This window comes from Myxine glutinosa, chromosome 3, assembly GCF_964187855.1.
Source record: "Myxine glutinosa chromosome 3, kmMyxGlut1.1, whole genome shotgun sequence".
NCBI classification, from domain to species: domain Eukaryota; kingdom Metazoa; phylum Chordata; class Myxini; order Myxiniformes; family Myxinidae; genus Myxine; species Myxine glutinosa.
In genome coordinates, this window is record NC_136263.1 from 69,950,012 (window position 1) to 69,962,709 (window position 12,698).

The 12,698-nt window shown below is 47.7% G+C and overlaps 1 long non-coding RNA gene across 1 annotated transcript in view; it reads left to right on the forward strand.

The window, feature by feature from the left end:
- The first annotated feature begins 1,752 nt into the window (after positions 1-1,752).
- Positions 1,753-12,698, forward strand: part of LOC137424020 (uncharacterized) — a 36,507-nt gene continuing 25,561 nt past the window's right edge. Inside the window, exon 1 of the long non-coding RNA XR_013622726.1 lies at positions 1,753-1,881. This is a non-coding gene — a long non-coding RNA (uncharacterized LOC137424020). The remainder of the gene's footprint in view (positions 1,882-12,698) is intronic.

Consider the following 12,698-nt stretch of genomic DNA (forward strand, 5'->3'; position numbering starts at 1 on the left):
CCCAAATGACCCAGAGGACCCAAATGACCCAGAGGACCCAAATGACCCAGAGGACCCAAATGACCCAGAGGACCCAAATGACCCAGAGGACCCAAATGACCCAGAGGACCCAAATGACCCAGAGGACCCAAATGACCCAGAGGACCCAGAGGACCCAAATGACCCAAATGACCCAGAGGACCCAAATGACCCAGAGGACCCAAATGACCCAGAGGACCCAAATGACCCAGAGGACCCAAATGACCCAGAGGACCCAAATGACCCAGAGGACCCAAATGACCCAGAGGACCCAAATGACCCAGAGGACCCAAAGGACCCAAATGACCCAGAGGACCCAAATGACCCAGAGGACCCAAATGACCCAGAGGACCCAAATGACCCAGATGACCCAGAGGACCCAAATGACCCAGAGGACCCAAATGACCCAGAGGACCCAAATGACCCAGAGGACCCAAATGACCCAGAGGACCCAAATGACCCAGAGGACCCAAATGACCCAGAGGACCCAAATGACCCAGAGGACCCAAATGACCCAGAGGACCCAAATGACCCAGAGGACCCAAATGACCCAGAGGACCCAGAGGACCCAGAGGACCCAGAGGACCCAAATGACCCAGAGGACCCAAATGACCCAGAGGACCCAGAGGACCCAGAGGACCCAAATGACCCAGAGGACCCAAATGACCCAGAGGACCCAAATGACCCAGAGGACCCAAATGACCCAGAGGACCCAAATGACCCAGAGGACCCAAATGACCCAGAGGACCCAAATGACCCAGAGGACCCAAATGACCCAAATGACCCAGAGGACCCAAATGACCCAGAGGACCCAAATGACCCAGAGGACCCAAATGACCCAGAGGACCCAAATGACCCAGAGGACCCAAATGACCCAGAGGACCCAAATGACCCAGAGGACCCAAATGACCCAGAGGACCCAAATGACCCAGAGGACCCAAATGACCCAGATGACCCAAATGACCCAGATGACCCAAATGACCCAAATGACCCAGAGGACCCAGAGGACCCAGAGGACCCAGAGGACCCAGAGGACCCAGAGGACCCAGAGGACCCAAATGACCCAGAGGACCCAAATGACCCAGAGGACCCAAATGACCCAGAGGACCCAAATGACCCAGAGGACCCAAATGACCCAGAGGACCCAAATGACCCAGAGGACCCAAATGACCCAGAGGACCCAAATTCTATGTATGTTTCTATGATGATGTATGTTTTGGTGAAAGTACATAATGTGAATACTAGTAGCAATTTTACAAAAACCATGGCATAATTTCAAATCTTGACCCGAGATGATAATTATGCTACATCATAATTTCCATGTGCCAACCTGGGCGGAATCCAAGTGGATTCACTTGACTTGTTTTATGTGTTGGACGTAACTCTGCGGGGTCTTTTCCAAATCTGAAACGCATCGATTGCACATTCACTTGCCCATCCGTCCGTCCGTCTTGATCAAATCCTGGGTTTTTTTATGTTTTCTTTTATGCACCTTTTCCCACATTATTTTATTTAACGTGATGTTTACTGGAGGGGATATTATTCTGTCATTTGTTGAAATGGAGTATGTATAGAAATCCGGTTTAGCCCATTTGTACTCAATTGTGAATTAAGAGTTCTATTCTTTTGCAGGGAACCACAGATGAACGAGGCTTCATCAACCAAGGCAAAGAAAATCAGTTGGTGGAAGCGTCTGAAGTAAATAATTTTATTTTCCTCCTCTTGACTTTTTAAACTTGTTTTTGGATATATCTACCAGGCCAAATGTACAAGAAACTGACTTTTCAATCTTTCTCAACCTAGGCAAAAGTTTACCACACATGATAAGAAGAACAAGTGTTGTGGTGACGTTGCACGTGACGTGTAAGTAAGAGAAAATATCCCTTGTGATTGTGAAAATATCCCACTAATTTGTGCAATATTGTATCAGAATAATACCAACAATAGTCAACCAACACAAGGAGCTTTGAGGAGGCCATTTCTCCCATAATGACTGCTCTCAAGGAACACCACATTAGTTAAATTAATCAGTTCATGTACTTATCACTGAGAAGGTGTTGGGTGTTGAGGTGGTCTTGAGGTGGTGTGGGAGTGGTAATGAGGTGGTGTGGAAGTCGTGTTTGAGTGTATGGTGATGAGAACATTGTGGAGGAGGTGCAGAAACATCACCAGGGGATGAACAAAAATCTGTTACGGGTACATTGCCTGGTTACGGGTGGCCTCTCTTCTGCTTCTGCTTCCTGGTGGTTACTGCTTCCTGCCGTAAGACCCTGAAGCCGACCACTCGTGGACAACTCTGACCTGACGGGTTCCTAAGCAACCACGGATGCCATCTAAGGTGATTTAATATCTGGCAGAGTCCCTGTGGCTAACTGGACTTTACTTTCCCGGTGACTAATTAGTTACCTCAGATAGGGACTATGCTCTCGGCTCCCACCTTTATCTATTCATTACATGCGGCGGATGCACAATCCGGGATGCCGGCTTGACTAGCGTAGTGAATCAGTGGGGTACAACCATCCTTCCATTTATTGTAAGCTGCGGAGAACTAATGAAGGAAAGAGACAATCGAGCAGGTTTGGAAACAACAAGTCTTGTATTAAACAGGCACGTATTTACAAGAGAATGCAGTGTCGCATAAACGGTCCTATCCGTAGCATTCAATGAAACCCCTTGTATAACCATCTTTAAACAAAATACAGTTCGGCACCATGTTCATCCCTGGCAATTAGACAGAAAAGGGAAGATAAAGGAAGAAGTCTGTGTGTGTTTGGGACCCCTTGCTCACCTTCATGTAAACAGGCTTGGCCCCGTAGGGCGCAACGAGGTGTCACTGCAGGTGGATGCTTGGTGCAAGTGAGAGGTGTGCTGTCGTGCAGTTGTGAGGTGTGGTGCTTAGCCCTGAAAATAAATGTCGGAGGTCTTGTGTTGTTCATTGATGCTCCACAACAGGTGAGCCCTAAGGTGTATGCGCTGAAAGATGCAAAGTTATGTGGTGCGTGCAGGGCCGCCGAGAGCCAGAATAGGCCCCGGGGCAATACCAAGTGTCGGGCCCCTTCAAATTTTTTTCCCATATCAACCTATAGCTAAGGAGGTTTCTGTATTTTTGTCAGACCAAACGCATGCCATGGTTAAGGGAAATTGGAGTGTTATTCATTTATTCCTGTGGGAGCAGGAGTATCCAGAGTTACCTGGTGATGTTCTAATCCTGTTGTTGGTCTTTGGAAGAAATCAATTTGTTGTTATTTTTATTTTTTGTAGGTGCCAAAAACACTCCCTTTCTACACCCAATAAGGAAAATTTAATATTTCACAAACACACACACACACACACACACACACACACACACACACACACACACACACACACACACACACACAAACGTACATTTACACACACAGCTCTCTTATGGTATAGGTGAACAGATTTGTTTACAAACTCATTTTATCTGGTTGGGATTTGGCCAACATTCCTGTGTTAATTTCCGTCATTATGGCATCACCTCAATTATCATAATGTAAGTTGTTCCCACAGTAGTTTATTTCACGAGGGAGGGTGTTTACTGCCCACGGCAATAGTATGCCAGGGAATCGCCCTGAATGGCTTGGAGGGAGACACAAAATATAACTGCACACGTTGTTTCATCGTCACAAACAATCATATGAAACAAAAATAACTGAAGGAATAATTTTGGGCCCCTATTAGTGTAACATTCCTCGTCTTGCTGGATAGAAGACTCATGTACAACTTGTTCGGGTTCACATACACGAGCAACCTTTATTCCTCGGTTCGCATTCCTCGACAACATTGAGCTCGCTCCGCCCCGACACCCGCACTCGCTCTCTAGCGCCCCCTGGCGCTATACCTGTTACATCCCTCCTTTCATAATTTGTTCCAATATGTTCACTGTACTGAGACCCATATGCATTTACCAAATAATAAGTTCGTATTCACTACTCCACCCCGACAACAACATACTTCTGCCCCAATTGTTCCCTTTGGATTATTCAGTGGATACAACAAAATGATACACTACACATTACTACAGTATGATATACTACACTTTACCACAACCCACGACACAGTATTCTTTGCTCTTGTACGTAATCCATGAGGTACTTGGGTTGATGAACTTCTCTCCCCGATCTGGTTGTCACCCGCTGTTCTCTGGAGGCCTTCTGTCGATCTGCCATGTGTTCATTCTCCTGGGCCTGTGGCAAAACCTCTGATATCCCAACATCTGCTTCCGTCTGACAAGCCGTTTCATCCGTCTTTCTCAGATGTCTTCTGTTTCTCCTGTACCTCGCACCCTCCTCGGTCATCACTTCACATGATCGAGGTTGTGAGGATTGCCCAGTTACTCCTGCTTACTGGCATGTCTGATGTCTATCTGATGTTGACCTCACCCTCACTGTGTCTCCAACTCTCAGTGGCGGTAGGTCTTTGGCACCTCTGTTATAATAGTATGCCTGTCTGCTTTTAGTTGATCTAAGTTGACCTCCCATGCCTTTCTGCACCTCTTGTTTTTGGAGCTTCTCAGAAATTGGAAGTGAGGTCCTGGTTCGTCTGTTCATCAGCCTTTGTACAGGACTGCTCCACATTTCTTTTGTTGGTGTGTTGTGGAAGGCAAGCATGCTCAAGTAGGGATCTGAATTTGCTGCCTTTGCCTTCCTCAGCAGTGACTTTGCAATCTTCACTGCATTCTTGGCCTTTCCATTGATCTGAGCGAAGCGAAATGAGGTGACGATGTATGGTGATCAAACTGCCATTTCTTTGAGAACCTCACAAATTTCTCGGCTGTGAACTGTGGCCTATTATCTGTGATCAGGATGTCTGGGATTCCACATCTCGCAAAATTGTCCTTTAAGTTTGCGAATGATGATTGATGAGAGGATGTTTTGGAAGAAGTCAATCTCACAGAAACTTGAGAAGCAGTCCGCTGTCACCAAGTACATTTTCCCTTCCAAGTGAAAGAGGTTTGCTCCCACTTTTGCCCATGGCCGCTCTGGAATGTCATGGGGTTGAAGTGTTTGCTTTGGCTGGTCTCTCTCTAAAGACCTGCAGGTCTCGCACTTTTGAACAAAGTCTTTAATTTCTGCATTCATTCTGGGCCAGTAAATGCATTCTCTGGCTCTTCCTACACATCCGTTCACACCCAGATGAGATGAGTGAACTGGTTCCACCATGTCCTTCCTTTTTGATGTGGGAATCACAACTCCTTCTCCCTTGAAGATCAGGTCACCCTCAGTGCTCAATTCGTCTCTTGCATGGAAGTATGGTCTAAGGACTGGCTCAACCTCATGTTGCGTCTCTTTCCATCCTGTCTGTATCATTAGTTTGAGTTGTTGAATGATACCATCTTGTCTGGTATGATCTTCAATCTCCCTAATGAATGGTTGAGAGATTGGGACATGTCTTGGCATGTTTACCATCTCAAACTCGTTTTCCTTGTCGGTTATTGGGTCCTTGAGGTGTAGGCTCTACTAAGCGTATCAGCCATTTGCATGTCTTTGCCTGGCTGATAGTGAATCTCAGCATTGTATGCTTGCATCCTCACAAGCATTCTCTGCAGCCTCTTTGGTGCTCTGTGGAGAGGCTTTGTTGCAATGATCTCCAGCGGTTTGTGATCCGATTTCAACTTCACCTATCTCCCATACGTGTGCAGATGAAGCTTTTCCAAACCAAACATAACTGCAAGGAGCTCCTTCTCTATCTGTGCATACCTGGTTTCTGCATCCGATTAAAGCCCTGCTGGCAAATGCTATGCGATGTCCTTCTTGGATCAGTGTAGCCCCAAGTCCAGTGTCCATAGCATCCACCTGCATTCAGCTCCTTCAATGAGTCACAGGACCTGAGCACTGATTTGGCAGTAATCAGCCTCTTGGTCTCCTACATAACTTTCTCATGTACTTCTGATCACCACCAGGTGACATCTTTCTGTGTCATTCTGTGTCGGGGCTCACACTTATCACTAAGGCCTGGAAGGAATTTGCTGAGACAGTTGACAAACCCAATGAATCGCTGTACCCCTTGCACATCAGTTGGGTTTGGCATTTGCACAACTGCTTTCACCTTTTCTGGGTTTGGTTTCAGACCCTCTGAAGTGACGACTTGACCAATGAAGGTCACTTCTTTGAGTTTGAATTTCACCTTTTCCTTGTTCAGCTTCAGGTCTCGCTCTATACATCTCTCCATCAATACTCTCACCTTCCTGTCATGGTCTCGCTCTGCCTCTGCCTCTGCCTGTGTCTTTCCTTTCCCAAACACCAGGATGTCATCTGCTACTGACCGCACTCCCTGCAAACCCTCGAGTGCTTGGTTTTGTTTCCTCTGAAATTCTTCCAGGGCCGTTGAGAGCCCAAATGGCATCCTCAGCCATCTAAATCTACCATATGGAGTGTTGAACGTGGTCAAGTATGAACACTCCTCATCCAGTTCAATGTGCCAGAAACCATTCTTGGCATCAAATACGCGGAACACCTTCGCCTCATTCAATTCTGTCAGTATGTCCTGAATTGTAGTCATTGGATAGTGCCATCTCTTCAGTCCTTGATTAAGGTCTGTCGGATCCAGACATACTCTCGATTTCCCATTTGATTTCTCCACACACACAAGGCTGGATACCCAGGGAGTCGGCAAGTCTACAGGAGCTATTATCCCTGCCTCATTCAGCTTGCCTAATTCTGCTTTCAACTTTCCTTTCAACGCAATTGGAATACGCCTTGGTGGATGCTGTCAGGGAATAAATATTCTTATTGACAATATTGCTAGAATATATCTCAATGTGATCTTGTGTAAAGTGGAATATGTTTTACTTTACAAATGAGCCAAGAGCATAGGACTAGAGCAATATAATTAAAGACAGAATGTGTCTGGAGTAAAAATGCTCTGTGGTGCAGTTTGGATAAAACTGTGAATCTTCTTGAACTATTTAGCTTCGGTTAAAGAGCTAACAGGTGGTCCAGAGAGAAGTTAATTTTAAAAGACAGAATGTGTACCGCTCTTGGACTGCCATCTGTGTCTATCAATATTTAGCCTGTGTTCCATAGATGGAACACAGGCTGCAAATTCTCCCTCAGCAGGTCAGAGCATTTGACCTCTTGAACAGAAATAAGGTAGTACTCTCAGTCTCCCAACATAGAAAGCTGGCCAAAAGAGCCAAATAAGGTTTTTGGATAAGGGAACCAGAGACGCTTGCAGGCTCATGTCCCAAGGGGAATTAACCTTTGGGGTGACCCTGCATGCTCCACAACATCAAAGGAGTTCGGGGCTTTAAAACCAAGAGAGAACTGGGAGAGTGACAGAGAAGCAGTGGACTGGGAGAGTGACTGAAGAGGAGTGAACAACTGAAGACCAATTGACCTGATCAACCAACTGGAGACTGGTCAACAACTGAACGAGGTTCAACAAAGACCTACAGAAGGAGCTACAGCCATGACCGGCAGAACAACGTCATTAATATCTAATTAGTACATTTAGTAGAATACAGCAAAACTCTCAAAAGTGAATAAAACATTGATTTTGCTAAAACGAGTTTCTTGAAGTTTTAATAGTAGAACATGAGTAGAAATTATTCCTCCACAATGCACTACAGGCCTCTTACTCTCCTCTAGCATTAGATGGTATTTTGCTTCCAGCTTTCCAGTCCCCTCAAACACATCTGCAAATTCCTCCAGCAGCTGTCTCTTGTTGAGAGGGAAAGTTTCTTCCTTTCTGGCATGTACGCTCCTCAGGTCTCTATGCGCAATGTTGTCAACTCCATTTGCTGTGCTGCCCTGCTGCCAAGAATTGGTATGCAGTCCTCATATTACTACAAATTCTACTTTGTATTTTCTTCCATTTTTTGGATTTTTTATCTTGAGGTTAGATTTTCCCAGTGGGACTACCGTCGTACCATTGTACATGGATAAAATTTGGTTAGTCTTCCATAGCCTCCTGGCATACTTCCTTGGAATAATATTGCATGTAAGCACCGCTGGCAACCTGAAAGCGAACCTCTCTTCCTTCTACTTCCATTGTCACATAGATCTGCCTTGGGTATTTTGACTCCTCCAGGCTGTTAATTTGCTTCATGTCCACTCTCTCTGGATCTAATGTCATGACCTTCATCTGTTCATACTCAGACATCTCACGAGAGCTGTCTGCTTGATCCACAGTGTGGATCCTGGCGCTATCCCTCTTACAATTAGATCCGAGCCCCGGTGTGGTCATCCTCCCTTCCACGCCCTTGTCGATGGCCCTGGGAGCCTGTGCGAAAGACCTGTGAGATGTCAGGCTTACCGGAATGAGGTCATTGCCTGTTCTGCTTGGCAGTTTGGGGAGCACCGTGCATGGCGCCTTTTGCGTAACCAGGATGTGAGGAGGGAAAAAGAGTTACCAGGATGTGAGAAGCTTTTGCGTTCCCTGGATTTGAGGAGGTGGAAACAATGGTGAGGTGATGTGATTTGAGAGGGTGTGTTTGACAACGGGGGTTCGAATCTGGGTGTTGGGAAATAAGGGTTTGGAAATGAGGTTCGAATACGGAGAGTAAAAATGAAAGATTGGGAATGAGGAAGAGAACAATGGGGAAGGTTCGAACCACAATCGCAACGTATATCCCTTTCCCCTGGTTCGAGGATGGGTAAACTGATGAAGCAATCACTGTGGACTGCAATCTGAACTCCAGGGTTATTTTATGTGTTGGATGTAACTCTGCGGGGTCTTTTCCAAATCTGAAACACATCGATTGCACATTCACTTGCCCATCCGTCCGCCCGTCTTGATCAAATCCTGGGTTTTTTTATGTTTTCTTTTATGCACCTTTTCCCACATTATTAACGCACAGGTTGTAAACCTGGTGCGTTATAGCGTTTGCCTGGGAATTTCGGGCGCTCAAAAGTGAAGCTAGTTTCTGTCACCCATTTCTGTCGCTCATTTCTGTCGCTCAGATGTGTAAACATGACGTCATCAAATCTATATTTATAGGATAGGTTATAGGAGATATATATTGTTACAGACGTGGCTTAGATGTTGGTTTACCGAGCGGTTTTGGTATGACCACGTCTGCACAAGTTACCGATTATACTCGACGTTGACGAAGCCGCGCCACGCTGGCTCAATAAGAAAAAGAAGACACCCGGCTGGGTTATAAAATGACGACACCAGGGATACGGTTCTCAAGACCTCCGGAGGAGATTATATTCGTTACGGAAAAGGTTAGATTACAGGGGCTAGAGGTACAACATAGAAAGACAAGCACTTAGACACAATCTTATATTATTCCCCAACAGACGACAGGCAAACGGGACAACGGCTGACTCACACGGGGGTTGATGGAAAGGACAGGCGGGTAGCGATGGCTCCAGGTGCACCTGTGCTCAAAGGTTAGAATCGACCCGGTCCGGTCCAGAGATGCGGGGAGGTCTCGTCGCAGCGCTCAGAGGTGACGTTCTTTCTCAGGCGGGTTCTCTTCCTCTCAGCGGTCGTAGGCAAGGCAACGTTCTTTCTCCAGCTGGGGGCGCATCTGACGTCACGTCCGCTACGTGGCCGCGTATATCCGGCGGGGAGTGACACGCCCTCGGCTCGTTAGCTCCGCCTCGTGGAATCGGCACGTTGCTTCTCATTGGGTGCGTGCGGGGGGGTTTACCAGGCTCCGCCCTTGACGAGGAGCTGACAAGGAGCCCCTTCGTGGTAACCCCGTGGAGCGCATGGTCTGGAGCGCATCGTCTGGAGCGCATTGTCGATGGCGGCGAACCGAGCCGGTGGGAGGACGCACACTCCCCCCCGCGCAGCGCCGTGCCCCTCTGTTGTTGTAGACGGGGAAGAAGATGGGAGGAGGTATGGGAAAGGTCCTAAACTCACTACTGATGCCATATAATCACATTCTGGTGCAACGAAGAGTCATAATTAATGGAAACGAGGCCTTAACTGACATAGACTAAGAATAACTAGGAAGATGTCCGAAAGTTGTCTACGTGTGGTGCGGTGGACCTGGGCACGACATTTAATGGGGGAATAAGGGGAAGGTCGGCTCTACTGATTGTTATTTACATGCAATGGGACTAGGGAATGGGGGATTGGGGAAAGTTGGGGAGTATTGGAGAAAATAGGGGAATATTTACAAGCGGATATGGAGGCCAAATTCCATATTCGCAACATTGCACCCTTCTCTACCCTCGGGGCGTCCCGACCCGATAAATTTTTACCTACTTTAGTGTGGCACGCAATGTAGTTCCCTCTACTATTAACTCTACCCTGAGTGCGACAGTTTTACAGATATTCACAAATGAGTAAATATGTCCCCCTGCGACGTTGCACCCTTCTCCTCACAGAAACACACCCACAGGATAACCGAATCCGGAAAGAATTCGCAAACTAAACATACAGCCGGTAGGGAGCATTATTTACAAGATTACGCTGATATCTACACTACGATCCAGGACCTGTTTTTGGAGGAACACATGCAGATGTTATGCATAGAGAGAGCGCGCTTGCCAACATCGATACACCAACCCACGAGTGCTCTGTGGCCGACGGCCTTTAATAACGTGCAGAGCACCCTTTCCCAGCATCAAAAGCACCACCCCACCACCAATCGGTGCAGTCACCATTGTTCATTGGAATAAAAATAAATTCGACAACCCCTAACCCTGCAGGTGTCTCTTGCTCTTCTTGTGGTGCACTTGGTGTTAACTAACAGTGGTTCACCTGTATGGCATAGGTGCCACGTTGACCCATAGGTCCATCAACGGGTGGTGCTTGGCCGCAAACGAACTGCGGTCCATTGTGGGTGGCCACAAACATTGCGGTCCATATGGTGTACTGATCCAGGCAGCGAACAGCGAAAGTGCAGGCCCACAACTGCGCAGCCAGCACCTCTCTCTCCTCTCTCTCTACCCCAAAGCCAGATCCTCGGAGGTGGGAGACAAAAGAAGCAGACAAGTGAGTAAGGTGGTAAGGGCGCAAAAGTGCACGCAATGTAAGGTGATGCACACTGGGGGCACATGGGAACCAGGTGAGACAGGTACGTTCCTATCGTACGCCCCCCCCCCCCCCACCAGGTAACCTACATGGCCCCTCCCTTACCCCTTACTGTATCCACAAAACACAACACTACCCATAAACATCTACTTTACAAATCAACAAACATCCCTACTGTCTTCCCCGTTCCTCCCATATACCAAATTCGTCTTCTCTCCCTCCTAACCAATCAAATTTGCCATTTTCAACTCTCATCAAAATTTGCCATCTCCAACTCAACATCATAATTTGCCATTACCAATTCAACATCATAATTTGCCATTACCAATTCATCATCAGTCCCTCCTAGGGAGGGAGAGATGGAATCACCCCAATGTCTCATCCACGTCGTGATGCGTCTCACAAATCCACACAGCGATTCATCTCCTGCAACAAAACAAAGAAAACACAGGTGTGGAGTCATCATCATCACCACAGGTAAGTGGCTGCGTATGGTGCGACAGGTTCTTCAATCCTAACTATTTCCTAAATGACTTTAACAACTTTACACTACCCGGGGTCTTTCTCCGGCCAAACCATTGGCCCTCTTACACTATGGGTTCTAAAAAACCAATTCCCATTGGCCAAACTGTGGTGCTTTTCAATTTGGGGTCTCACTCCCCCGATTCATCTCCCGGTGCCCTCGCACAATTTCTGGGCGGTGGCGTGTACCTCTCCCAGCGGGTCTACCCACCTGCACACCTCCACCACTGCAGTTGCCTCCGAGCTTACCTGCTCCTTACCCTAACCTAACTACCTGGGGAAGGCCCTCTGGCGCTCTCCCCACTCGGTGCCCTCTCTGGCACTGGGCTACCCGGGTCCGTCCTCCGGATCCTCGGGCCCCATCCACAACTCTACCGGCTCCCAGAGCCCACCTGCGGCCTCACCTGGCCGACATCCTCACAGTGGTGGAGTGCCCAACCAACTACACACACTAACAGGCTACACGCCCAGCCATTTCCACAACACTAATGCACCCATTCACAACACCATTCTGCAACCGCACCACAGATGCCAATATCCAACCACAATTTACCTGTACCCTCTACCTAACACTTACACTACCCGCCCCGGGTATCCGTGATGGGGTCCACTCTTCCCCCATTCACACCTTCGCACCATGCACACCACTCCGTACCACTTACTCCCACTCTCTCCACACACCTGTACCTGCACACCTGTGCTCTCACACCTGGTGCCACCTGCACCCTTCTCTCCCCAAGCGCATTCGCGCTGATCCACACACTCACTACTCACACACTGCTCCACACACCTGTCCAGTTGCACACCTGTTCAATTCTCACACACACACGGCATCATCTCAGCTAACTACTCCCTTCTGAAACTTGCGCTTCCCAGTCGTCCCTTTAAACTATTGCGCTCCCTCGTCATTATAATCCACACTAATCTACCTGCGTCCCCACTACAGGTATCAGTCACTAACTAACCTTAACGTTACCTACTGTCATCTTCGCTAGATCCCTCCACACAATATCCTAACCCACCCGGGCTAGTTTTCACTGCCATACACCCCATAAGCTAGTGCTCCTTTGCCCCCCACTATGGGAAGGGTGGCAGGGATGCCATCCCACCACATCGGGGGTCTCTCACTACCAATTTTGCACATCAAATTTCAACAAATTAAAAATTTGGCCAATCACTACCCATCATCTGCCAATCAC